Source organism: Nomia melanderi, chromosome 14 (genome assembly GCF_051020985.1).
Source record: "Nomia melanderi isolate GNS246 chromosome 14, iyNomMela1, whole genome shotgun sequence".
Classification (NCBI taxonomy): domain Eukaryota; kingdom Metazoa; phylum Arthropoda; class Insecta; order Hymenoptera; family Halictidae; genus Nomia; species Nomia melanderi.
Genome location: NC_135012.1, coordinates 12054323 through 12080974, shown reverse-complemented (window position 1 = coordinate 12080974; position 26652 = coordinate 12054323). Strand labels below are relative to the sequence as shown.

At 37.7% G+C, this 26652-nt stretch overlaps 1 protein-coding gene across 3 annotated transcripts in view; it reads left to right on the top strand.

Annotated features, from left to right (window-relative positions):
* Positions 1-26652, top strand: part of dpr1 (defective proboscis extension response 1) — a 441194-nt gene that overhangs the window by 20880 nt on the left and 393662 nt on the right. The window contains exon 1 of one of the 3 annotated variants that reach the window (XM_076373734.1): positions 16010-16222. The exons of the other annotated variants lie outside the window; for them this stretch is intronic. The gene's annotated coding sequence lies outside the window, so the exon portion shown is untranslated. Of the gene's footprint in view, positions 1-16009; positions 16223-26652 lie in introns of those variants that run through there. 3 annotated transcript variants of the gene reach the window in all.

Genomic DNA, 26652 nt, shown 5'->3' with positions numbered 1-26652 from the left:
TTTCCGGCGCGCTCGTTACGAGCCTTGTCCTCATTTTGTTATTTCTCCGGTGGCTACTATCAGTCCGGTTTCAGCCGAGCCGCCGCGCCGTTTATACGGGGGAGCTTATAACACACGAACGAGAGAGCATCGTTTACGCGGCCCGTGTACGCTCGTTGCGGTTCATTTGCGATAGGGATTGTAATCATAACCCGAACCTGCTTCAGCTCTTAGCACATTCCTTGCGGGCTAATTTGTAGAAAACTGAGCTGTGTCGTTGGAAATTTTACATTACATCAATTTATACCACGTATAATTTATGTGGAAGACCGAAATATTTTATGGTTAATTAACGCGTTGTGCAAATAATCGATTCTGATAACATTTGAAATATTTTAAAGATTTTGAAACGTGTCTTTTACGTATTCGTATAGGAATGGGATTTTTTGTTTCTGGCGTGTAATTTGTGAAAGAGTTGCGATTAAGTTAAGGAAAAATTAAATTAGAAATTTAGAATTTTATGTGCCTATTTATTTATACTTTAGGAACGTGTAGAGAAATATTTATAGAAGAATTTTTCGTACGAACAAAATTGTAGTACGTTAAAGTAGATGTATACGCGTATTTTTGTCTTGCCTTAAGTAGCCGCCTACACTGTGTTTTATTAGCAACCCGAGTGAATTATCAAGCTCTTTCTAAAATTTAAGGACTGTCCTCCCATGGTTAGCACTTTACTTACCAGCCGTTATTTAATAGTCTCTTAAAGCTGCGCGATAATGAACGGCAGTAGAAATCTTTGACAAGTGTATCTTGATTATAGTATTCAAGTGAAACTATTTATTTCTACGATGAAGATCATTTGATATTCTGTTAATATTTATTTCAAATATAGCCCAATACACTATTATAGTTTTATTCGTGCCTATGTAAAATATTATTTTGTAGTTTCAACGTGTGTAAACTTTTGATAGGTTTCAAAAGGCTCAGGTTTCTAATTTTAAGGGATAATATAAAGATAATTCGTATATTATATAAAAGAATAACACGAGGAATAGGAGTAGAAGAAACGAAAATCGAATAAAATAAAACAGCAAGTGAAAGATATGCAGTGCAAATTTCAGAGAATAGGATGCTTTGTTCTCGAACCTAACGCTGGAGTTAATCCAACGAGTACTATGCGTTCCTTTACGAATTCACATTGTTGTTGAAACGTCCATGTTCATGAAGATTAAGCAAGCATTCCGCGAGAATCATTTAGAATCCACGCCTCCGGGGAAAGTTTGAAATGATGTTCCGTGTAATATCTACGGGAGACGTGTAAAGATAGTTCCTCGTAAAAATTTTCTAACTACGCGAAAGTTTCGTAGACCTTAAGTCTGACAAATCTTCTACATACTATCTTAACGGTCACCGCCCCTCTGTCTCCGGTGATCGAGAATCTTCCCTTCCACGGCAATTTTCTAAAAAGCTTTCGTACATAGAACTTCTCGCAAATCCGCGAAATAAAAAATACAGCCTAATTGCGAACTTTCGGAACGGCTTCATCTTCGACTTATTTATGGAGAGCGTTACATGCATCGCGTTCGTGCATTTTCCGTTGGTAACTTCTATCTTGAACATGTATAATTAAGAATAATTAATGTTGTCTATAACGCTAGTGTTGTTATTATACTCTCGAACATAAATACTTGCAATAGCTTGATTAATACTTGTATGCACTTAAGAAATATTCTCGATATCTAACGGTTCATTCAGATTACGTAAAAATGATCAAAGTGTCAGAATATAAAATCGAAAAGACGCATTTTATTATATGTGATTTCCTGATAAAGTTCTGTCGAAAATAATATAATAAGTTAAATGGTAATAACGAATAATGGAATCATTTTGAGAATAGTTGGGAAGAATATTAATCGTTAAATTAATGGAAATAGAAAGTCAGTCGTACAGGAATTATTATGCATGGTCCGAGCAGGCTGTAATGCGCACTTATAGCGCGTCCCGTGTTTTCAAACTTATCTAATACATCTCGTAATACGCGAAGATAAGTCCGATCACATTTCAACGTCATCTCACGCTGCTGGCGGGCCCTGAGAAATCGACTACCCTCGTATCCTCGTGCACCTCCCTTTTTTTCACCGCCGAAGGGCTGAAGTTACCCAATATATCAGGTGAAAAAATAAATGATTCTCGAAAGCAGATTAAATATATCGGTCAACTTTTAATAACCACTCCCTATAGAACGCACGACACGGTAAATTCTCCGATTAAATCAGATTACGCGGCGTTAAATGCGCTTTGTCTCATCCTTTAAAAAGTGGACGATCGTTTTTTAGCGACTCTAATAGATTTCGAACCTTTTGTTCATTGATTTCCCTCTTTCGAACTGTTTAAAAAGGTATTAATTAAACGAACGACAAAGGCGGGTGGGTGAAAAGAATATTATTAAAATATTAATTACTTGTTGCAGTGTAATCCGTTGCTTCGATATTTGCAGCTTTCGTAAGTTTGATTAAAATTGAATTAAAAGAAAATTCAAAAATTAAAGAGGAAATAATAAAGAAGGTTGAAGGGCATTAATACGTTCCAAATTACAAGAAAATAATTATAACTTGTAAGGTGTGTGATATCGAATAAGAACATGCAGCAGTGGTGGTCAACGGTTAACAAGAAAATTTATGGCAATGGGAAAATGTATAGGAACTTTTGTGTCTTGAAAGTTTTATGAAATAAAAAGGAATAAATGTTGTTGAATTATTAGCTGCATATAGGAACGAATATTCTCGAAATACAAAGAATATCTTTTGCGTTTGAATGCAACGTGATGACAAGAAATGAACATGTATTGATTGGTACATGGGAATGTCTCTCAATTGTTTTGAGCATATCAAGTGTGCCAACTTTCAAGATACATTGAAACTGTCTCGAGTTCCATAAAGATGTCAAAGTCTGGAAAGTTTTGTATGTGCCGGGACACCTCGGCGCATCGAAAGCCCTGAAGGGCTTAAAATTTTGCTGCACTATATTACATTTAATCCAGACATAATGCCAATAGTACAAAATTCTTCCCTCACTTTCGATTCTTAATTCAAGTGTCGTTGCATATTAACAGAAGCTTTGTAACACGATAGAACGGTCTTTCAAGTGTTTTACAGTTCCTAATACTTCATGGAACTTGCAAGACTTGCAGAAGACTTTCAAATTCAATTTTAAGTTGCTTGTAAACCCTTCAAAACCCAGTTTCGAACCTTCACCTGACCTAATTCAATGTAGAATATTTTGAAGAACTGCCATTTTCATTTCATTTTTTTCGATTTATTAAGTATTTATTTTATTTTAATTTTTATTTTATACAGTTTTACAAAAATTTGCTACTAAATATATCAAGAAATGTATTCTGAAAGTAGCTAATATATTACATTACATTACATTACAGTTTCTATGAGATGGTTCATTATAACAAGTTATCATTTCTCGAATTTAAATTTATACTTAAGTACCGAATAACAGAAGTTGCACCAGAAAATTCAAAGAAAAATGTCGCTACTCTCAAAATGTACTATTATATTATACTATTTCCTTGGCCTTTATTGCACACGAACGTCTCAGAAAGTTTGCATCGAGCGAGAAGCCTACGAAATACATTAATTCGCGCGTTATTTATTGAACGGTCGCGTCGAATGAAATGTCCTACCCGTAAATTCGTTTGATTGCAGAAGCTAATCATTTCACTGGCGAGACACACGAACCTTCGGCCGCGTAATTGACCTGAGATCGTGTAGCAACAGTCGTATGACCGCGTGACAAGCTCAATTATCCGATGAATTGTCCCCTTGCCCGTTGCGCAATGTTCCAATCTACTTGGAAATAGTCCTCAAGCACGCGCCCCGATTGTTAAGAGCTAGGCGCTCGCCATTTTCATTCTGTTACGTGCACGTGCACCTGTCACCTGCCCCGTTTATCGCGGCGCCCGTACCCACGAGCGAAAAATCATTCGCGACGAATTTATTTCAGCAAACACGCCATCACGTTTTACGGGATATTCGTATGGATTGCTCGGTGGATCACGTACAAATCGGTGACCAGTGGCGTAGTTTCAAGCGATAATGCGTTTTTATCTTGAACAATTGTAGATTAATTGTTAGTCGATGCTAGGTGATTAAATTGACCAAGTCCCTAATAATACAGCACCGTTTGTGTGCGAAACAAATACTTCGGTACAGAGAACTAAGCGTTTCACAAACTATGTTTTAAATAATCCATTACGCAACGAATGTATTATATCCGTAGCCCAGTAAATATTTACAAAGCAAACAAAATAGAATTAACTCGGCTGGTATATTCACTAATTAGTTAAACAGTTACTTCTCCGGTGCACAGTTGTCCGTTTCGGCAATCCAGCTGGACGAAAGTCCCAACTCTGTTATTATTTTTACTTACAATCTTTTTATAAAGTTAAATGAATTAAACCGTTAAATAAAATTATCTACAATTTCATTATTCTTATATATTATACATAGTTCCTTAAGAAAAAGCTGCTTTTCTCTTGTTTCGATGAGTTATACATCAATTGCCCGATTGGATCGACGAAACGGGCCACTCCGAGGTGCTACGATCTACGAAATTCTACAGTTGTAAACAATCGACACGCAACAAGTGCATCGTATCGACAGTTCAGTAAATATTTACAAAGTAATCGAAGCAGTCCGAGTTCTCCTGGCCAGTGTGTTCGCCAATTAGGTAAATAGCGATTTTTCCGGTACCTTGATCCACAAAATTCCGCCTCCTTTCCTCGGCGGCGAGTTCCCGTTAGCGAGAGACGCTAGGGAGTAGAGGCTTCCGAGGCGTCGAATTCCCCGGAGTGTCGTTCATAAGCCTTGATAAATAAAAGAGCGTTACGATCTAAATAGCCAGGCCTACGTCTTACGTATGTAGGATGGGGCGTTCTCGCGGGCAGCCAGGGGTAGAGACGGTTCTCGGCCATGAGCGCCAGCCGCCCCGGAAATTGATATAGAGCCACGAGAGACGATCGGTGCCGGGCCTCTGGCATTGAATTATATCCGAAGCCCCCCAAGGCTGAATCGGGAACTTATTATCCGAGGTTACGACAACGTAAAAATACCGATCGTTAAGCTGACAGCTGGCCGAAGCCGGTGCCGGGCATTATCCGAATGAAACTTTATTCGAATAACAATAATTAACCGTTATTCGGTTATTTGTTATTAGACGTGTAGGCAGCATCTGTTTTTTATCGAATATTTGTCATTTGATATTCACATTTACGAAGTTGATTAGTAGTGTAGGAAGTTACACAGTTAAAGTCAAAACTTTCTATTATCAATCGTGAACCTTTGGAGTAAACGTAGACGTGGAATAAGCACTAGATTTTTTTCTTTTCCAAATGAATCATTAACGATGAAGTATCGTTAATAGTTACGAAATAGAGCAAGGGATTGATAAATATAATTTACGTTTCTCGTGTTGTTATGTGCAGTCGGGAGTTATTCGTAATAACGAATAAATTCAATTTATTTATTATGCGTGAACGACGAGTACATTAATTATTCGCAAATAACAATCGGATAGAGATTTATTCGTTATTCTTCACTCATTAATTTGAATATCTTTTGTCCGACACTGGTTAGAGCTACTGGTATCATCGGAGGATTGTAAAAGGGAAAGAAGGTCAATTGGTGTATTCTTTTTTCGTTTCTCTTTTTTTTTCGTATTTTTGTTCGTTCGTTCATTGCTGCATTGGACGGTCGCCTTTGTTGCAAGGGTTCTCGAAACAACAGTTTTTCCCGTCCCTTTGAAAGTGAACTCAAAGAAGTTGTCCCACGGATTTTTTTTGTCATTAGACGTTGTTTTTACATGGCGCTAGATCTGGCGGCATTGGAAAGCAGTCAGCCGGAAATAAGGAGCTCCTTATGTACAAGATACCGAACACAAAAGAAATTGGACTGTACCCTGCTGAAAAATGATAGTTGAAAGTTTTGACGTTGGAGTGGACGGCGCGGCCGGAAGTGTATTTGAAATTACGTTCGTCGCCGGTGAAAGCAGCTTCCGTTTTTAATTGGTAGAGTAATTGTGTATCGCGCGAGACACGCCGGCTGTGCATCTTTGTATTGCCAAGTGTTTGTCCAAGGAATACAATTTTCGGTTTCTTTGACGTGAATTACATCGGCACGGTAGACACTTTTAACTGAAGCGACGTTTAATTAAGAAATATTTCTATTTTACGATATACTCACGTTGTGCTGGGTAAAAGATCTTTTCAAATATTTTAACGAAGCTCAGACTGTTAATATATTCATTTGTATAGTTTCAATGCTTATCGATACATCATAATGCCGACGTCATCACCAATTCTTTATAGTCGATGAAAACAATACATAAATAAACGGCTCGAATGTGCCGAACTAAGAAGAACGATTCGAGAAGCTAATTTATTGATTTGTACGGAGAAGGCAGAAAAAATTTAATTCTCTCAAAACAATTTTCTTCCCTAAGGTAATCGTTTATTTGCGTGGTTAAGTAATATTCCCGCGTTGCACAAGAGAGTACCTAATATTTTCAATCCAGCCGATCTCTCGAAACCCTCAAAGCTCAAGTGTCCCTCGGCAAACATTTCCAATATAGTTCCCGCGGAGGGAACGACGCCGCGGTCGCGACGTCTGCGACGATTTTCAATGTCGGAGGTTGAATAGAATTGTTCCCAGCATGTTTTTTAATTCACCGAGGGAAACTATTCACGGGAAGACAAATCAGGAAAGTTCCGAGAAAGCGGGAGCATGTTGCGGATGCGAAGAAGAAATATGAAGAAAGTCATTCCCTCGAACGAAAAGGAGGCCGGGGAAGAAAAGGCGAAAGCTGACGAAGGAAATTGGATATACAACGAATTAGCTCTGGAGAATGTAAGTGTGCTCAACGGAGAAAGGAAGAAGTGGCCGCGGGAGGAGAGAAAGAACAGAAACCGCCGCGAGGCTGATAATTGCACAGCTTGCGATACGTTACGCTACGACGATGGAACGAGCTAGCGGAGTAGCGCGATACCGATGCGATACAGCCGCGTCGGCCTCCTTTGAATATTTACGCAATATTTCGCAGCGATTTGACACGGTTAAATTGTAATCTATTCCCATCGGCTAAATTGAACTGCCGGCCAATGAAATCGTGGATCAAAGTGTTCTGCTCTACGTTAAATACTAAACAGAATGCGTTAAATTCAACCGTTATCTGCGGCGCGAGCGTTTCAGTTGCTTATTTATTCATTGTATTTTTTCAATATTAGTTTTACGAGAACTGGGGAACATATCGAATTGAATTGAAGTGTATTTGTGTAATATTTACCGCTTTAGAAGGGAGATACAGTGGAGGTAAACGTTTGAAGTATTGACTTATTAATCGGTTCAAATATGCGGATTGTTTCATTCGACTTCCATGTGAATATTGCATAGCTTTATGATGCGCGGAGTGAAATATTGATAGATTCACTTTGTTGGTAAATATTAGAAAGAAATGACAATTTCGTTTGCTTATTTATCCTTTTAAACGTGCCAGTAAAATATTACTGGTTCTACTTCCGTTTTCGAGGATGGAAAGTTTAATGGCACTAGAATTTGTTGGAAACATATTCTCTATTCAATTTTATTATTCCTGTATATACAAACGAACAAATTTCAAATAGTGTAAACAAATTTCACTTCAACGTTTTGTCTTTAATCGTTTATCTAGTTCCATCAAAATAAAACTGTTCAAAAAGCTCTACTTTTACAAAGTTTTGAAAATGATTGATTTGGAAATTTTAGTTTACAATTTTATAGATGCGAAAGAACAATGTACTTCTCGTTTAAACTCTTTTTCGCTATCTCTTATCGTTCTCAAGATAATTCACAGAAAAGAAAAATTTGCATTGTCTTCGAGGCGTGGTTCTACCCTTCTAAAATGGAATTCGACACGAACGAAACTTATAATGTACTAGATTCGACTTACTCTACTTACAAAAAGTTTCACATTTCTTGCGACTTCCGGGCTCGGTATCTTTCCTCGAAGTCTACATTCGTCAAGCAAGAGTTAAACAACAAAATTCGTGAACGCCGTAAACCTCGCTTCCTAATTTTCGTGAATTCGCGGGTGTGCCGTGAAAGCACGTTTCGGTGTCGCGCTAACTCCGCGCCTCGCCTCGGAACATTTCCAAAAGTATCAAAGGATGAAAACGCTCGGAGACTCTCGCGGCGCGGGGAAACAGATCGAATATTCTTCGGGCCCGTATCCTTTGTAAAATAACAACTCTATTAAAAGTAACTTCGTTCGACATAAGTGAACTCGAGAAATTCTCCTTTATAGTTCGAATCGAAATACCTAGTAGCGAAATTCGGTGGCGGCGCGCCTTTGTGCGCGCCGCGCCGGCTCGATTCATTCAGTTCGTTTTCCCCCGATGTGGAGGAACGCCAAAGAATCCCCCTCGAGTTTCTTTCTGCTGTGCTAACCGCAGAAATGTATCCTCTCTATTTATCATGCGCATTGTATTCGCAAAGCGTCCTCGACGGATCCTTTCCCCGGCTGGCGCTCGCGCCGCGGCAAGTGGCTGCCGCCGAAGTATGCAAAAATGCGAGAAGTCGCGTGTAATCTCTCGCCATCGCGTTGCGCACCGCGGCAATTCCGATTGTCATTATTCGAAGGTGACGAGGTTCTTCAGATAGAATCGCGCCGACGCGTCGATGGGAGCACGGCCAATGCAACTTTGCGACCCAATATCAACGCGTTAACTGCTACGGAAATCTTGAGCGTTTTACATAACCCGCATTCCTTCGTAAAGAAAATAAGTGGGAACAGTTATTAATTGTTTAGCACCACGATCCTTGTATTACGCTGTTATCTACTTGCTTACATTATTAACAATAGATAAATAACTATTTATGAGGTAAAGGAAAACAAGTTAAATGACAAATATCTATTATTGGATACAGAAACAGAAGGAATGAGACAAATTTTAATATTGATTAATTGGGCAATATCAAATTTTAAAACCGGTCGTTTGATCGTGCACGTACGTGGAGACATTTTTTATTAGCGACACCTGCGAGAAAATTAACTGAATATCGTGCTAATTACGTGTTGCTGGCAGTGTACATATCTTTATTAATAATTAAATTCTGGACTTTAAGCAAGTTTTCATTCTCGTGGATTATTTTTGAAGAACTTTTTTAGAGGAAAATTTTGTTTGACGGTACAAAGTATTTCTGTTAGCAGAATCGTTGTTAGAAGTTGTTAGCGTAGTTACGTACGAACTGTCTTGAATTTTATAGAGTCTCATAAGCGAGAAAATTAATGAGAAAATATATTTAAATGCAAATGAGAAAAGTAACGAGAAAATAATTTTCTTTGAATTTGACAGTTGCTTTATTTATTGAAAGACTTAAAAATGTTTCGATATGTTAAAAACTTTTTATTATTTTCACGTTTCTATAAATATTAAACTACTGGATGCTTCGCAAATATATGAAAATATTTTCCTCTTTTTCAAATATTTCCTTCATTTCTACTTTATCTTGTTAATCCTTGAAGCAGGAATTTAATTGTCGCGGTTATCCCGTTATATTGCTATTAATGTTAAAGAGGACTAAGGGGTTAATAATGTCTACAGTGATTGTATTAACCTCTTTGACTAATTACTTTTTGCCGCAACTTGATTAATCCCATCAGACCCGGTGGACATTCTAATATGCTCTTACTGCTTTGAAGAAATTCTAGACCTCGAGTTATCCGGCGTCTTAAATCTTAAATATCGCTGATACGAGAATTAAGTGACGCATACAGGTAGAAAATATATTTTTCTATCAGACACTTTTTATTGAAGATATTATTTATATTTATCATTACTTTATTACTTAATTCAGTATTCATCATTTTTTCCAGAAACTTTTTCCGGCCACTACATTATCTTTGAAAGAAACGCCACGCAAGAGTGCGCAGTCAAATAAAAAAACTATTCTCTTTCACAAAATATTAAATTTCAAATGAGCAACTGAATTAATTCACAGACTCGCTTGAAACTGCACTTTCGTTCTCGAAAAACATTTCACCTCTCGCAGTTGACAAGAATGATTAATTGCTCTAAAATTATTACAATATTAAAGCTAATAATTCTTGCGGATTTCGAGAGGTGAAATTTTTTTTAAACATCGTTTTCAAAGTATCCGACCCCGAATTCGAATCGAGCCTTTTCTAAATCACTTGCACTTGTCACACGCGAGAACAGTTGAAAATTGTTAACGCGTCGCGAGTGTTTGTTTTATTCAGGTTCACCAGGAAATACGAGAACTACGGCGTATCACGTTTAACGTACTATCTCGCGGTAACGTGCCGAATGAAAACTTTACAATCGTAAATTGTCCGTATGCGCCGTTACTGTGGCGACTAGTACCAGCCACGCGATATTTTCTTTGCTACATTATGCATATAACCTCGTTTCTGGAAACTTTCGTACTTGTGACGCGGTGCTATTAACAAACAAATGTAGTTTTAATGTTCGCTCGTACGAACGGGAAAGACGAAGGGCGCGCCTACATATTTACCATTCCCATTAGGACACGGGGACGAAAATCGTAAACAGGGAATGATTTTAATTCCACTCGCTTAGAAATAGATTTCTTTTTCCGTTAGAGTGTATGCAACGTGACACATATTTGCATGAAATGGTGGCACAACACTCGCATGACCTGCGAACGCGAGTTTCTTTATTCGTAGTGAAAAAGGTAATTTTATGAATTCGACCCCGTGTGAGCATCCAGGAGTATTTTTCCTTATTAACTTTATTAGTCACATTAAATGTATATGAACACCAGTTACGTAACTGAAATACAGAAACGCATAGCTGGAGTTGTGCTTCTTTGCATATTCAAGTGTTGAATAATATTTAGTATTTTTAAATTGTATTATTCCTACTTTTTGTGTAATTAATAAGAAAATTGTTTACGTTGCTTGCTATCAACCAATTTTTCTTTGAAGTGTATTTTAAATGAAACTAAATTAAAATAATGTAGAAACATTGGAAAGAGAATGTAAAGGAAATTCGGAGCACTAAAAGGTAAACTCGTATCGTGAAGTATTAATTCAATTAAATTGTATTTATAATCGGCGACATAGAAGCATACTCATCAAGTAGATGAACTGTTAATTAATAGTTTTATCGATTCATCGGCGAATTCTCTGTAATTTTACATAGTTCGATGTTCGACAGAATTAATAACCGGCGAGGTCGTACGTATTTTCATTGAACAACGATACTCGACAATTGAATCCCGGTTTTAGCAGACTGATAATTAAATATCTACTTCCCTTCGAACGGTTTAACGCGCGGCCACGCTATCCAGCGATATGTTTGGGTCTGCACCTGGCCTAAATAACCTCGTTTCGCACAATTTGCAATTACTTGATAATCCGTTAACATGCCGCGTATAATTGATTACTAATTTATTAGGACGAAGAATTCATTGGAATTACTGATACCGAGAAAGATGATTATCCGCCCGATCGTAGCGATATATTGGCAAAACCCTGGTTTCCATTGTTCAAACGGAACAAAGCACGTTCTAAAATGCTCCCGGTAATTCAATAGTCGAATCTCTTGAAAACTATGAAGATGATCAAGGAGATAATATTCCTTGAAGTTTCATCTTCGCGGTAGCAGAGTTTCGAGTGCCCTTTGGCTAATCAAAATCATTGTGTAATATTTGATAACGGTAGCAAACAATCTTATTTTCAATTTATCTCTTCAAGACGTTGCTCTACATTCGATTGGTATTTTATTGATTTTCTGTTTTAAGATATTAAGAATTTTACTGCAGACTGGGAGTTTTAGTAATTTTAGTAGTTTTAGTGATTTCAGTAATTTTACTAGTTTTATTAACTATTTAGTCATTTTAAAACTGAGTAACTTCTAGTAAAGTAAAATTTCATAATGTTAACGAACACAATGAAACAAGTAACCTGAATGGTACATCCTACTTTAAAGTCCCGAAAAACGCACCAAACACTCAATCGACTCATGAAACGTCGATTACCATGAGAACTCGCAACTGAAGTGTCCAATACCAACACCGAGCACCAATCGATCTCGAGCACCCAAAGGGAATATCAATTAAAGTAGCCGCGGAAACAAATTTTCGACTCCAGGAAATTTCATTTAAGGGATTTTTCAATGGAGCGGACGCGATCAATGATAGATGAACGATCGAAAACTTTCCACGGAAGTCGACCCTTAAAACCGCGTCGTAAATCCGAACGCAGCTTTCTCCCGCGGAATTATCGTTCGAAGTTGGCCTATCTGCCCGGCTCAACGGAAATTCGATTTCTACGTCTGGGGTACGTGTACCGAGAGTATACTTTATTATCAACGGACACGACGAACGGACCCAAGAAAGTTCGTGAGGTCGAGCGCACTTTAAGCCGACCTCTCCGTAACCGTATCCAATCTTCCCGAAGATGCAACTATGTACGAGCGCACTGCGGAGCCGAGTTTGCATAGAAACTGGTCAGGAATGTTAACACTAGAACTATCGAGCAGTCAATCTGACCTTTTCGGACCCTTTTTTTTGTAGAAACTTGTACAATTATTACCGAATACTTACATCTACTAACATTTCGAATGACTTGCAGGGGACAGTATTCAAGTTGGAAATTTACAAAATTATGAAACTTTGTGTGCAAGTAGAGTTAGTCAAGAGTAAGCATTGCAATCTTTTTTCGTGCCGAATTTCACTTTGAAGGAGCGAAAGACCACCGTCTCTTGAAAAAAATGCAAATTCTTCTTTCCCGTGGATCATGAGACCGGTAAGAGATAGCGAAGAGAAGTTTCAACGAAAAATACATTGTTCCTTTATGTCTATACAGTTTTTTGAAAAATACAAATTTTCAAAATTTGGATTTTGAAAACGATCGATTTGAAAATTTTATTTTACAATTTTATGGATATGAAACAACAATGTAGTTTTTAAATAATCCACGGAAAAGAAAAATTTACATCTTTTCAAAGGGAGGCTTCACCCCTTTAAGCTTGATTTATTCCGTGTGCACATAAAATTTAATAATTTCTTGAACTTCCGGGTTCGATACCTTCTCCGGCTAGAATTTAGTTTGAGTATTGATGAAATAATTTCTTTAGTTATTTCTAGGAGAAGTATATATCATTTTTTCAATAATTACGAAAAAGGAAATAAAAAACGGGTCGCTGGTAGCTATTGAACAGTTCTAGTATTGACAGTATAATCCTTTTTTCTCGTTTTCCTGCTTCTTTCTCTGCACTTCTTGAAGTATGTATTCTTAGAAAACAAGGAGTTAAACGAAACCACGTTAAATAAGGTTATCCTAGCACATAGTATCTAGAGTATACTATACAAGAATAAAGTAGTTCCACTTTAATCTCAAGTTACTTTTATACTAACTTAATACATCGTTTAAAAATTCTGAAAAAATATTAACTATCGTAGGGACTAATCTGACAATTGTATATACACGAATGGAATGCGTATCTACAACTTATTTAACATAACCTCTTTCTCTTTTTCAGTTTTTCTCTTTCTCCCCCTACCTTTTTCTACCTTTCTCTATCTACCCGTGTTTCCTCTTAACTTTCACTCTCTGTCGCATTCAATTTAGACTAAAACGTAGCTTTCGTATCGCATAAAAATCCGCGCGGATTTTTCACAATACATGCAGCACCCGGCTCCGCCATATTGGTCTATATCGGCGACTGTACTTATTCATCGTCTCCGTCTGTTACAACCTTTCGGGTCGACCTTCCATACGTGTCTGCTTACCTCAATGGATTTTCCGATCGGTTAACGCGGAAGAGGATATTCCGTTCTTTCGACCGTAACTCGGCTGTAAATTGAAGTTGTTCCGTTCAAGGATGTACGCCATTCAAGGGAGAGTCAACGACAAAAATGAATGTGCACGTTCCGTTCGTTTTGACTACCTCAAAATGCTTCACTTATTTTTGATAATTCGACTAAAATATTGAATCGAATTCCTGGGACTCCAGGGAAAAAATCTGACGAAAAATATTGAAATTTTTGGACAGCGGAGATACTCGTTTTTTGGGGATTTTGATATTTTCATTGTTTCTTTAAATAAAACTATTTTTTTTTTTTTTATATCGTAGCATTGTTGATGTTTGGAAACACGAAACAGTGTAGCGGAACATGGAGGTGTTTTTGGTTACATTGATCGATAAACAAATATGAAAAACACCGTCACATTTTGTGTACCAAATGTTCAATATTTGGTAGGTGGATGTAGACTTTCCTGACAGGCTGTAGTAGCTTCGTAATCGATCGCTTCTATAAATATTGGCACACGAATATATTAGCTTTTTATATGTATGAATATTCTCTGACATGATAACACCATCATCGACAATATAAAAAGAGATTAAAAGTGAATGTACACAATGAGGGAAATGGTAATTTATACTTGCGATCTAGTGGAATAATTACTATCGAAAAGTATAAAATAAAAAGCTGTATTATGGCGTTCGTAAACACTAGAACGCTTATCAAATATTTCAAATAACTAAAAACCAATGTTCCATTTCAATTCCTCACGTATAAATAAAGTTTGTCGAAATTCATTTAGATTTTCTCACTTTCATATTTAATTACGGAATAATAATCGGCGATATGGGGTAGCTTCTGCCTAAAATCGCTGATCAATAATGTGTTAAATATTAAAGACTTCAACTAAATATTACTCTAAGATGCTCAAATAAACAAGAATCATTTAAAATACTTCACGCGAATCACTGCCTTCGCTCTCAGTCAATATTCATACTCCATCGTCCAAAAACGTTAAAAGGATTGACTTAATTCCCAGGGCTTTGCGATATAATAGAATTTCGCGATATCACGAAGAAATCCATTTTGAAAAATACGTTTCGGTTGAGTTCTTCGCCGCGTTACGGAATAAAATCTGACGAATGCCAAGGGACAAAAAGCTGGGGGACAAAGTAATCAGCGACGGGTCAGTTCGTCCTCAAAGTTGGGACGTATTAAATTTAATGGGAGAATCGTTTACAGCTCGCGGCGGTAATTTGTCCATGATGGTTGTGTGTCGTGGCCCACATCGGCCAAGCATATTATCTCGTAAAATCAGCGAAACCACTCGTCTCACAAATGAAAATCCATTTATGCCCACTACGCGGGGTACTTTCCGCTTCCTGCGGACCGGAGATATTTGAGAAGAGATCGCGATTGGATCAAATTATTTCATCGATTCGACCGGCACTATTCTCTCGACACTCCATCAGCCGACGTTCCCCCCGTTCCACGGACCACGTTTTTCCGATCGAGTTCGTGGAGATTGCTCGATTTTCGACCGCGTCGTACATTCTTCACGTCGATACATGGCCCTCGATTCCCGGAGCTCTGCCTTTGACTAGTTTTTTCTCCATACGGCGACCATTGTGTTGCCGAGCGACGAGAACTCCTCGGAGAAAACCTTGTAATTGTGGAGGTTAAGGCTTTTCTATTTCTATCGACGTATTATTGACGCGTTTAACCCCCCGAGGCGAAGTCATAATGAAGACTTTGAGCAGAATTTAAACAGCTATCATTGAGGAGTATACTTGTTACGAAGGAATGGTAATATTTTGTATTACGATGGGTATACTCGTCGTACGGAAAAGATTATAATGCCGCTTGCTATTAAATTAAAATTTTCGTCGAAACTAAAATATATTTGTGCATTTCAAAATGTCTAAAATATTATAGCTGAAATAAAACGAACGAATAGAAAAATGTAAATAATTATTATTATTCTTTCCTTACTAAATAGAAATAGTATCTAAATACAATTCTCATTGAAATTACAACTAAAGGATGTCTTCGTTTTAATTGATTCATATTTTATTAATTTTCTTTGAACTATCGCTTAGCAAATTAAGTGATTCGAAATATGCTGCGCAGCTCCCACGCGCATCTTCACATGTGCCCTCTCGCGGCGCTAGTGTAAACTATAGTAGATCCTTGTAACTGTTTGAAAAATGTGGTGTGTCGTTTGGTTTTTAAAATCAGTGTTAATCGAGAGTAAAATTAAATCTTAGAAGCATCTTTATTAAGTATACTTTCAAAGATAGTTCTAACGAAAAAAAGTGTGGTGAAATTTTGTGTTTAGAAGGCATCGTTTTCCAGAAAAACAGCAATTAAATTTCCCCTCATTCGCATCCATTAACATCGTGCAATCAGTAAGTGATAAATGTCAGTCACAGAATATTATCGTAAACATTACTATATAAGTTATTACTAAGGAATCACGCACTTTCAGTATCTTATAATAAATGAATTATTGAACTCTTACTTGCATAATATACACTAACGAGGTGATCCAATTTTTTCTTGGGGTTGCGTTTGCAAAGCGTGCGAATATGGTCCACTTGTTTGCCAGGTATTCAGAGAATTTCACGGAATTTCTACTTATGCACGAACATTCAGTTGTTTCAAATTTTGCACATACACGCTTAGAACTTTCATTGCACAACAGTTAACAGAACCAATTTAGTTAAATTGAAGCACATTGAAGAAGACCAAACACTCTCCACTGCGTAAGCAGCCATATTGGTATCCCAGTCACGTGACTCGGCGAATGTTAATTCGAATAAATTCAAAATTAGTTTCGATATCATCAGTAATTTCTTATTTTTTTTTTGGAAAATATTGAAACTGCGTATTTCTTTTGCAGTGATTCTGTAATTGAATAGTAACTATATAATTGTTAATTGCGTCCATTAACAGTTGATTAATTGTGTTTATGTACATTCGATGAATTTCTCAATTTCATGTTGGCGCGAATAGAATTTTAAACCGAAGAACTTCACTCTCTGTTTTTCATTTACTTTTACACGAAGTGTTTTATTTTTCTATCTAAAAGCAGCGAGTTAACTCGCTTTCCCTGGGTCAACAGATTAATTAAACAGCCAGAGAAGAAATTACTCGCGCGGCACTCGCTTTTGCTTTCAAATGTTAATACAGTCCCCGGCATAAAATTAAGTAACTAATTAGTTGCGTCAGATTATTCTATAAAAAATCTGCTGAGCACATACAAAGTTACACTTTGAGCACAATTATTTTTACCGTAACATTGTGGAAAATCAAATTTAGGAGTAAAATATACATTTGCTCGAATGCCTTAGCAATAGGCAATAGCTTTTGTGCTGATGTTTACTGTAAATATATTTTTATAAGTTCCAAAACTGTGTATAAACTACATAATCTGAAATCATTTACCCATAAAGACGTTATAAAACGAATCTATTGCACGATGAATTATTTACTTAAGTAAGTTTCAGAGTGATTCTGTTAAAACTAAACACGAAAAGCGAGAAACATCGGTTAAAGACAATTGACCACAACTCTCGAAATCTCGTTTTTATATAAAGATACTCAGCTGTGTAACTTTGGTAATTGCCACAGCATTTAAAAAAATACTAAGTTTGATTCAAACTGATTATTTAAAATATATTACATAACAACATGATACTTGTGTTTTTCTACATATAGCGATATAAGCTGATTTCACTGAGAATCGCCATCCGCGCAATTCAGTCTTCTGAAAGTTAGCCGGTACGCAACGTGTTAACGTAGTTCCAAAATCTCCCATTCGACTCGGCACATTTTTAACAATCCGAATCGGGTCAAGTATAGCAAAACGTGGAATCTTCCTCTATTGTACGCGTTCTGTTGAAAGGGTACGTGCGCTCCCTCGAGCGCAATCGGGTTCAATTGCGCGGTCCGCTCAGCTTAATTTCGAAGACGCGAAATCGTAGTGTCTTGTTATGAAAAACCGGTGGGAGAATGGAACCCTGGATTTACGGTTGCTGATTTGTTTTAACGTTCTCTCGCCGTGCACAGCGTCGACCGGAACGGTGAAGCGACTGCGAATGGAAGGGGGGGACGAGATTTAACTTTACGAAACAAATTACTCCGGGACTGTTCAAAATGGAAATGCGTGGGTGGGACGCCTTCTACGATGGCTTTTCCGTTTCGACCGCGGCCGGGAACTGTAAATTAGGATTGATTTCAGGACTAACAAGTTTCGTGACCGTGATCAGCGCACTCGATCGTGTCAACGAACGTTAAACGTTTGAATGGATGGAGGTTTCACTGGTTTGGGGATAGCGGTGATGGTTCACTGATATTTACGTTTAACATTGTACACCTACTACTAACGCATTTAACATTAAGTTACTGAGTAATCGAATTAGCCGTTCCTTGTATTCTCATAGAAATTACAAGTATTCATTCATTCAAATCTCAATTCGCTTAAATTTTAATTTGTACATTACCGAATCTATTTATTTATCAATTTATGTTTCGTCCATAGCATCGTACGTATGACACCATGGTGACGAGCTGTCTTGTCCATTGTAGCGAAAGGGTTAATAATCTAAATGGGTCATTTCATCCATCTAGTAATTTTAGTGCTAATATATATACGTTTTGTGTCACGTAATTGAATTATTCCCAGAAGCTTTGTAAACATAGCAGAAATAACTTTTCACAATTTCTGGTAAAATAAACATTATCGAAAAAGGGCGAGAGAAATTTATGGGGTAACTTGACACTATATAAACGCGCGAAACGCTGAGCGCGGTTGAAATATCAGAAACGCAAGTTACACGGTAATAGAATTGAAACGGGACTGCGTGGAACGAATGCCTTCTATGGCGGGGTTTTGGTTTGCCCGCGCCGGAGAACTATAAACTATGATTGATTTTAGAACTAACAAGTTATATCGTGATCGTCGGCGACCGATCACCTATTCGTGTCACGAATAAACGGCGAATCGAGGGAGAGAAAGAGAGTTCGACAGGGGCGAAGCTGGGCGGGGAGGATAACGCATAACGATAAACCCCGACTGAAACATCAGAAACGCGAATTATGCAATAATAGAATCGGACCACGGTTAATTGAACGCAACGAGACTTTCATTTAAATCGGAGCACCGGTCGCGCTGCAATCTCTAACAATCGACGCGTTGTTTCGCGCCTCGTCACCCTCGAATCCAATCAAAGCATTGAACGCGGGGGTTCGCCGGAATCGACCGCGAGGACAAATAATTTCGACCGCGGATTGGACACGGTACACGGTGCGATAAGAATTTAGGGCCTTCGGGATTATCGATACTTCATCGGTACACTGTTTAAATAACCTGCGGCTGAGTTAGTGGCTTGCAAGAATAGTTGCACCGTGTGCAGTTTCTGTAGTTCTTTAAGCAGTTAAATAAATTAACCCTTTGCACTCGAAGCTCTTTCCCACTCACATTGCTGGGAACTTGAAGCAATTTTAATAGAAAAAATATATTAGTATATAAATAAATGATACGCTCATGAAAATGAAAGTATTTTACTATTTCTTATCGATTATAGATATAAATGTCATAGTATATTTAATGACAAAATTTTAAAATCCATTACTTTCACTCAAGAGTATTTGGTTAATTACAATATTTCCATATCCTGTGTATTATTTTTCAATAGTAAATCATCAAGAATTATAAGCAAATATAAAATTTCCAAGTCCATAAGATGGACTTGGAAAGTCTAGTTTATTGAACAAACTTAGTCCACTAAAAAACCCTCCAAAATGAGAAAATAATATACAACTGTAACTATCATAACTATCAACTTAATTAAAAAAAAAATGAATCAACCCTCTTTCAAACCAAACGATCGAATACTAAAAATCCGAACTGCGTTAATACACCTACTAGATTCTAATGCACTCTCAAAAACACTTCTTCGAATCACCATAAACGTCTAAGAGAATAACTTCGATCGTACAGCGAGACCAATGAATAAACCTCGATCACGAGGAAAAGAAAGATGTTCTGAACGGCGCGTGCATCGTCGGGCAAGGTGGGCACTTGAAATCAAGAAGTAGGAAAAGGGCAAGATACCGGCGCGATCGTGGAACATCAAAAAGATAAGGAAGGTTATTCGGCGCAGTGATAGCAATGGCAGGGGGAAAAAGAGGAAAATGGACCATTGCTCTGCTAACGGCGTGCATAAAACCGTCGCAGGCGATACGTACTACCACGGTGAGCCGATGTATCGAGCAGCCTTCCGGGATATAATCGTGATATACAGCCAATATTACGGGACATATAGATACTGCAACAGTGCTTTCAGACGCAGCGGGGTATATGACAGAGGGGACCTGAACTGAACGCCACGCTACGACGAGGTATAGAGAAAAGTAGGATTAAGCCCGGCACGGTGTATCGGAATCCTGTTGTTCGAAGCTCGCCTGCAACGCAACGTCCTTTTCCTCGCCCAGCCGGTGAAATTAGAAAATTTTTGGGAAGGAAGCGTGAAAGAATAATGGCCCTCCCGGATGACAGTTTATAAATGTTCCCCCGTGGCTCGACCGTTTATTAGTTTAATCCATCCCCATTGTTACGCTTATGGTGTTTACGCCTTCCACTCCTTGATGGCGGCACCGGCTGTTTCATTCAGCTATCTGTTTAGCTAGAAAAGTTGGACAGTACTCGCGGACCGAGTTTCTTGTTTAATTTTGCAAATGTTTTACGGGCTGTCGGATGATTAATTTCGGAATTTAATTTAGTTCGTATACTGATTTCGGGAAATGATTTAAAGTGTTTATTCACTGTGCAGCCAGAAAGGGTTTATGAGATGATACATTTTGAATGATTTTATATATTTCTGCTGATAACTCGGCGATGATACACTACGAACGTTTATGTCTCAAATTTAGAGAAATTAAATAACTTGTAAACTGAACCTGTTAAAATTAGAACTTCGTTTAGTGTAATTACAGAATACGTAGACACTCAATTCGTAGTAGGTATTGTAATGTCGATGAGTTCCCAGAGGTATAAATTATACGTAACAATTGAATTAATACCATTAATCAGAACAATAAATCAAATAGTAATCGATAACAGTACCGTTCAATGAATCGTGACGAGAACAACAACAGGCCTAACAAGAACAAAACCACCAACTTTCTGCAACATTGGAGTATTATAGTAGAATATTTGTCGAATGAAGGGGCTTATTTATTTCGTATCCGAAATCGATCAGTCTTAAATCCTGCTCAGCAGAACATCAATTGCTATTGTAAATACCAGGTCGTGCAATTTGAAGGTAGACTAAATAGAGAATAAAGGACTCTCCTAAGTCAAAGTTAATATGGATAATATGCATAAATATTTATATGTTATTATAAATCGTTTCGAAATGACTCTCCAAATAAAAAATTACATACCACATTCATAAATACCGCATAAAAATAATTCTGTGAGGTTTAATGAATATTTATAATAAAATCTTTTTCTTTTCAACTCATCAAATAAATTTCCTCGATTTTTCTCTTCAGAGATTTTCTTTCATAACTGCCAAGAACGGATGTTTAAGACATTGGTGCCCTTAGTTAATTATAATACTACATAATTATACATAAATACATGTATAGACGCAAAATTGCTAAATTATATAGAAATTACGGATAATATACATTTCTATTTATATTCTAGCGTTAATTTATATTTGGCCAACAGTCCGAGAGATCAACTGTAGCACTCAAGGATCAACGATGGTATCGAATAAAAGTATCTTACGATTCGAACGCAAACCAAATTACAGAATTACCAAAATATTCGTTATTCGGATACTTTTCGAAATACCCTTTGTGCTTCGCCGCTATCGTATTTTCGATCAGAACCTCCGGCAATGATTTCCGTACTTTCTCTCGGGGTGTATCGCGATTCGCGTAACCTCGTTGAAATAATCGAACAACGAGCTCGCGTAATTAATCGATCACGTGAGAAATATCTGACATCGTTCGGTGTACTTCGTGCCGCGTGAACGCATTCCGTCGCACTGATCAACGGCGGGGATCATTATTCGACATATGGACTACAGTGGCTTGTTCGGTAATTCAATTATACCGAGGCGTGGGAGGGCGCCGCGCGTTCGAGCGTGTTTGCCATACTTGTACGATCTGCGTTTGACGCCGGTTGATTCATCCCGGTGTGTTAACAACGAAACGCATTTTCCGCTGGTTAATACCGCGCCGCGAAAATCACCGGCGGAACATTGAAATCGTGCAGTAATGTTCCCGTTACGGTACAATGGCACGCTGGATTTTCAATCAGGTTCACGGCGCACACGGGATACGGGCGGCGCGACGTTGGTATGCGCACACGTCGAAAAAACACGTGTCAGTGTCCCCGACGATTGTCTTTCGAGTGCTGCGCGATCTACTTCGAAAGGAATTGGAATTTCGAACTACTGAATTTATGATTTACCGGATCGACGCGCGGCGGACGTTGTGTTTCGTCGAATAAAATTTCGTTCGCGTAGAATTCATTTCGAACGATACGCTTAAGTTGTAATTAAAATCATTTTTGCAGTTTCTGTTTGCTGTTTTCAGCGAAATTAGATTAGAATACGATGGTACGATAAAGTATAAGAGTATAAGTATTTAAAGAATCATTTAATCTTAGGAGTAATGCTTTTTAAAAATCTAAATTATAAAATAGATTAGATTTAAATAATATTGAATGTAGATCGAATATTGTGAAATTAACTCGAATATTTCCTATATTTTCTATTCGAACTAAAAAATGTAGAAACCTCGATTAAGCTTGAGGGTCTTAAATCTAGAACTTCCTTTTTACCTGAGAACTTAAGAGTTTCCTGATCGGACTACTTAAAGAATTCATGGAGGGCCGATTCAAAGCGGGGTGATTCAGTACTTAACTCCTGGCTACAAGACACGCTTTGTCAGAAAGTTTCGAATTTCCACTGATCCCGTGTCGAAAGTTCGCCAGCGTCTAAGCGCTCAGTTGACCCCATACATTAGTTGACAGGCTGAATTGTAAATGAGCCGGCAGACGGTGTCCCGGCGTTTCTTCGGTTGGAGACAGTTCATTATAACTCGTAACACGAGGAGCAAGGCGCAAAGTATGGCGACACGGTTCACGCATTTTGTTGGTGCCGGACAGTTGTCTGACAAGTAACAAGGCTATTCAGTGGAATGAAAAAATACAACGAGTCAACGGAATATCCGCGCTCGCCGGCGGGTTGCGATAAATTGCGATGCACCGTGAGAAGTGGAGAGAGGTTTCTAGGGACTTGCATTCGCATCTGGAACAGCAATTTGTTGGATCCTCGTTGAGAAAGTAACAACGCCTATTCTATGTTCTAAACGATACAATTTGTTTCGAGAGTTCGCGAAATAAAAACAGGAATTGCGACGAAGTCCCGGGAATAGCTTCACGAGTAGGTAGCAATGAACTCGGAGTAGTAACATTTGACTTGCTAGGAAGGATATGTACGATTCAATTTTTTCAAAGTAAGGGTTCAAAAATATGGGTGGATAGTACAGTTTGCAAGTTCTAAACTAATCGAAAAAATATGTTAACCCTTAACGTAAAACTAACTTATTCGTCATGTCATCTGAGAATTTTATATTTTTTATTTTCCTTCACTGGTCTCATGAGAGAGTGAAGCGAAATACACGAGAAGCTTAACTCTTTACACTCGGTTGACTCTCAGATTTTAATAAGGAAATCGAAAAGCGTACAAAATTAGCGTTCGTAGCCTTGGTAGTTAAAAATGTGCTCCCTCGTTCAAATTCGCAAAAGTGGCAGAAATTGGTAGACTATTTAGAAGAATGTTTAGTTATCCAGGGTTAAACTAATTACATTAACTTCAATGTAGGCATCGTCTATATTTTATCAAAGAGTATTAAATATTTCCAGCAAAAACCTTTCGAGTGCAAATGGTTAATTTATCTTCATCGCCCTCCGCCAAAGAATTATATACCGCAGAATTGTTCGGTGTTCGCGAATCAATAAAAGTATAGAAGATTCAGCCGACTCAGGAAACAATGGGGCGCTTTAAAAAGGGGATTCCCTGAAACTTCAGAACTCATTTCGTAGATAAGGCCTGTTAAAGATGGCGCGTTACATCCGTCGCGGACCGGTTTCGATTCGTGTCACGAGTCATAATCGAGGGAACACGGTTCGCCGGGGCCGGGGAACGTTATGGATCAGCGCGGCATGGAAAGTACTGTCGAACCGGGGGTGATTTACGATTCAAAGGATCGCCGCGACTTCGTACTAGCGGTTCGATGTCAAAAGTATTTCCCGGCCGGCCGAGGGAATCGACAGGATTTTCCTCGCCGATGCGCCGCAAACCGTATTACTTTCAGAAACATTTCAGCGTCGATTTTCTGCTCCTTCATTACGGAAATTCTTGGCGAAGAATCAATGCTGTCAGGGAAAAATGTCGGACGGATGTTCCGGGACGTGATTCATTACACTCTCGATGAATAAAACTATTCATCGGCGGTAGTTATGAAACATTGTGCGGGATGCCTGGAAATATTCCCTTTCCAATGAACGACGAGCGATGGTTTACAGTTTCTTCGGATTATTATTTAACCGTGTTTCGTGCGGTTTTGTAATTGAAGAGAATCAGAGTACCATTTGAAGATACTAAGGGGAGTAATTAGTAGGAACATTTGGATTATAAAGCTTCCTTCTATTTCTTTGTTTGGACGTGTGCAAAGATTCTGAAATAAATCTTACGAGTGAATGACAATAAGACGCACACTTTAGGACTTTTTTTATTCATAGAATTATTTTTAAATCATTTTCTATTAACTATAATAAATTAATTCTTTTAATGAAGTATATACTATTACAGAAAATTTAGGTGTGTAATTTAAATTTTATTTGGGGAAACGATCTTTTATTTGCGTCAATTTAATAATATAATCTTGCTTCAAGATAATGTACTATAGTAAATCAAACAAAATTCTTAATACGAAATTTCATAAAAATCGCTACAGGCATACAGGAATTAGAACGCAAGAGAAACCATGCTTTGTTGCCATTGAAAAAATTAATAAAAATGCAAGGTTCGTTTGCTATGTGGCCGGCATACTGAAACACGTTGCGGTAGGTCATAGAATTGTGCAACATTTGTTGGGCTTTCTGCCTCGATCCCGCAGTGACTCGATTTTCGCAGTTTGTTACATGCTCCCTATGGTGTAAGCAGTTTCCTAGTGCCTCCATTGAACACGCGTTGCGGCCAGTATTTCATTACCCAAGTGGCTCTACCTTTCCCTTAATTTACTCTTCATTCGTTTATGCAGAGGTAGTTTCATTGCTTAATAAATTAATCACTCGTTTATCACTTATTCAATTTTATGACGCTGAACGAGTTATCTAATAAATTCACAAACGTTATGATTCCCTTTCGCGAATTAATATAATTGTTATTTTAGAGAAACGAGGTCACTTTTCGTTTAATTCACCAGAACTTTCTCTCTCTTCCGTTTTCATTATCTGCCAATTAATGTCTATTAAGCAAGTGAAAGAGATACAAGGTTCCTTTGGCACTGATATTATTGGGTTAATGAAAAAAGTCATTTCCCGCGATGTTATTGTTCCATTTAATTAAGCATCGAATTTTCACTGTTTATTACAAGCACGTGAATATTATCCAAAGAATATTATGGAATCTCACAAATACCTTAATAATAGCCATTAACACTTTAGCACCCGGTAATTACCCGAGAAATAGATCACTAAATTTATTCTTAAAAGGAATAATACAGTCTTTCGTTAAGATTCAAAACAACAGATTTCGTTTTGTTCTCTCTAATACTTACATATTTGAAGAATTTACTGTTCACGAGCGAAAGAAGCAGAAATAAGTTTTCAAATGACATATTTCTTCCAAAAAGTTTCGTTCCTTGTGCAAACAATCTCTCGTACATCACACGTTGAATAGTTAAACTCACACACACAGAGGTATATCGAACAGACGCTGATTACAAGGAAAACATTCAAGTACGTCCGATGCCTGATTGATGTGTAACCTCATCGGAGGTTGCGCGATCCTAGATCCTCGGATATCCAATATTTTATAGAGTCTGAACAACGTGTGCCTCGATGATGAAACCTTTTACGATGCCTTATTAGGAACTCGGGTTTCTTTGATTTCTTGTTTTACACTGATTGTCTTGTTATACTCTTCTTTCAGATTATTCGGTAAACAACGATGTTCTATTGACAACGAGTATTAAGCAGCGGACAGTTCGATCTTGTAGAAAAAAAGAGTATTAGTAGAATTTAATTTAATATTGGTCATGGAGATATATTTTACTATTAACATAAAATAGTAGATTCTTAAATTTAGCTTAAGAAATTAGAGATATTCTATCTTATTACAATAATTTATAATCTTTTACAATAATACTTGGAAATCGTTGACAGGATAATTTGTCTAACGAGATAGACACTAGTCTATTATTTCGTTATTAGTGAAAGTGTTAAAAAAGTATGAAGCACAATAAATTTCTTATATTATTTCAGACATACTAAATCCCTATAAAGAAAAGTTTCTCTCGCACGTCGACTCTCAAAAATCAGTTTACAAACACAGCAATTCAAACGTGTTTAGCTCCGGTAATTAAGTGAATTCGTTTGACGTCGAGCGCGAGTAATTAATTTTATAATAAATACGACGGAGGTGGTCTTCGTGGAAGTAGCGTTCATAATATTCATCCCCCTCAAAATTTCGTCCCAGGAGTAACAACTAATAAGCAGGCAAACAGCCCCGGCTCTTATAACTTGCTA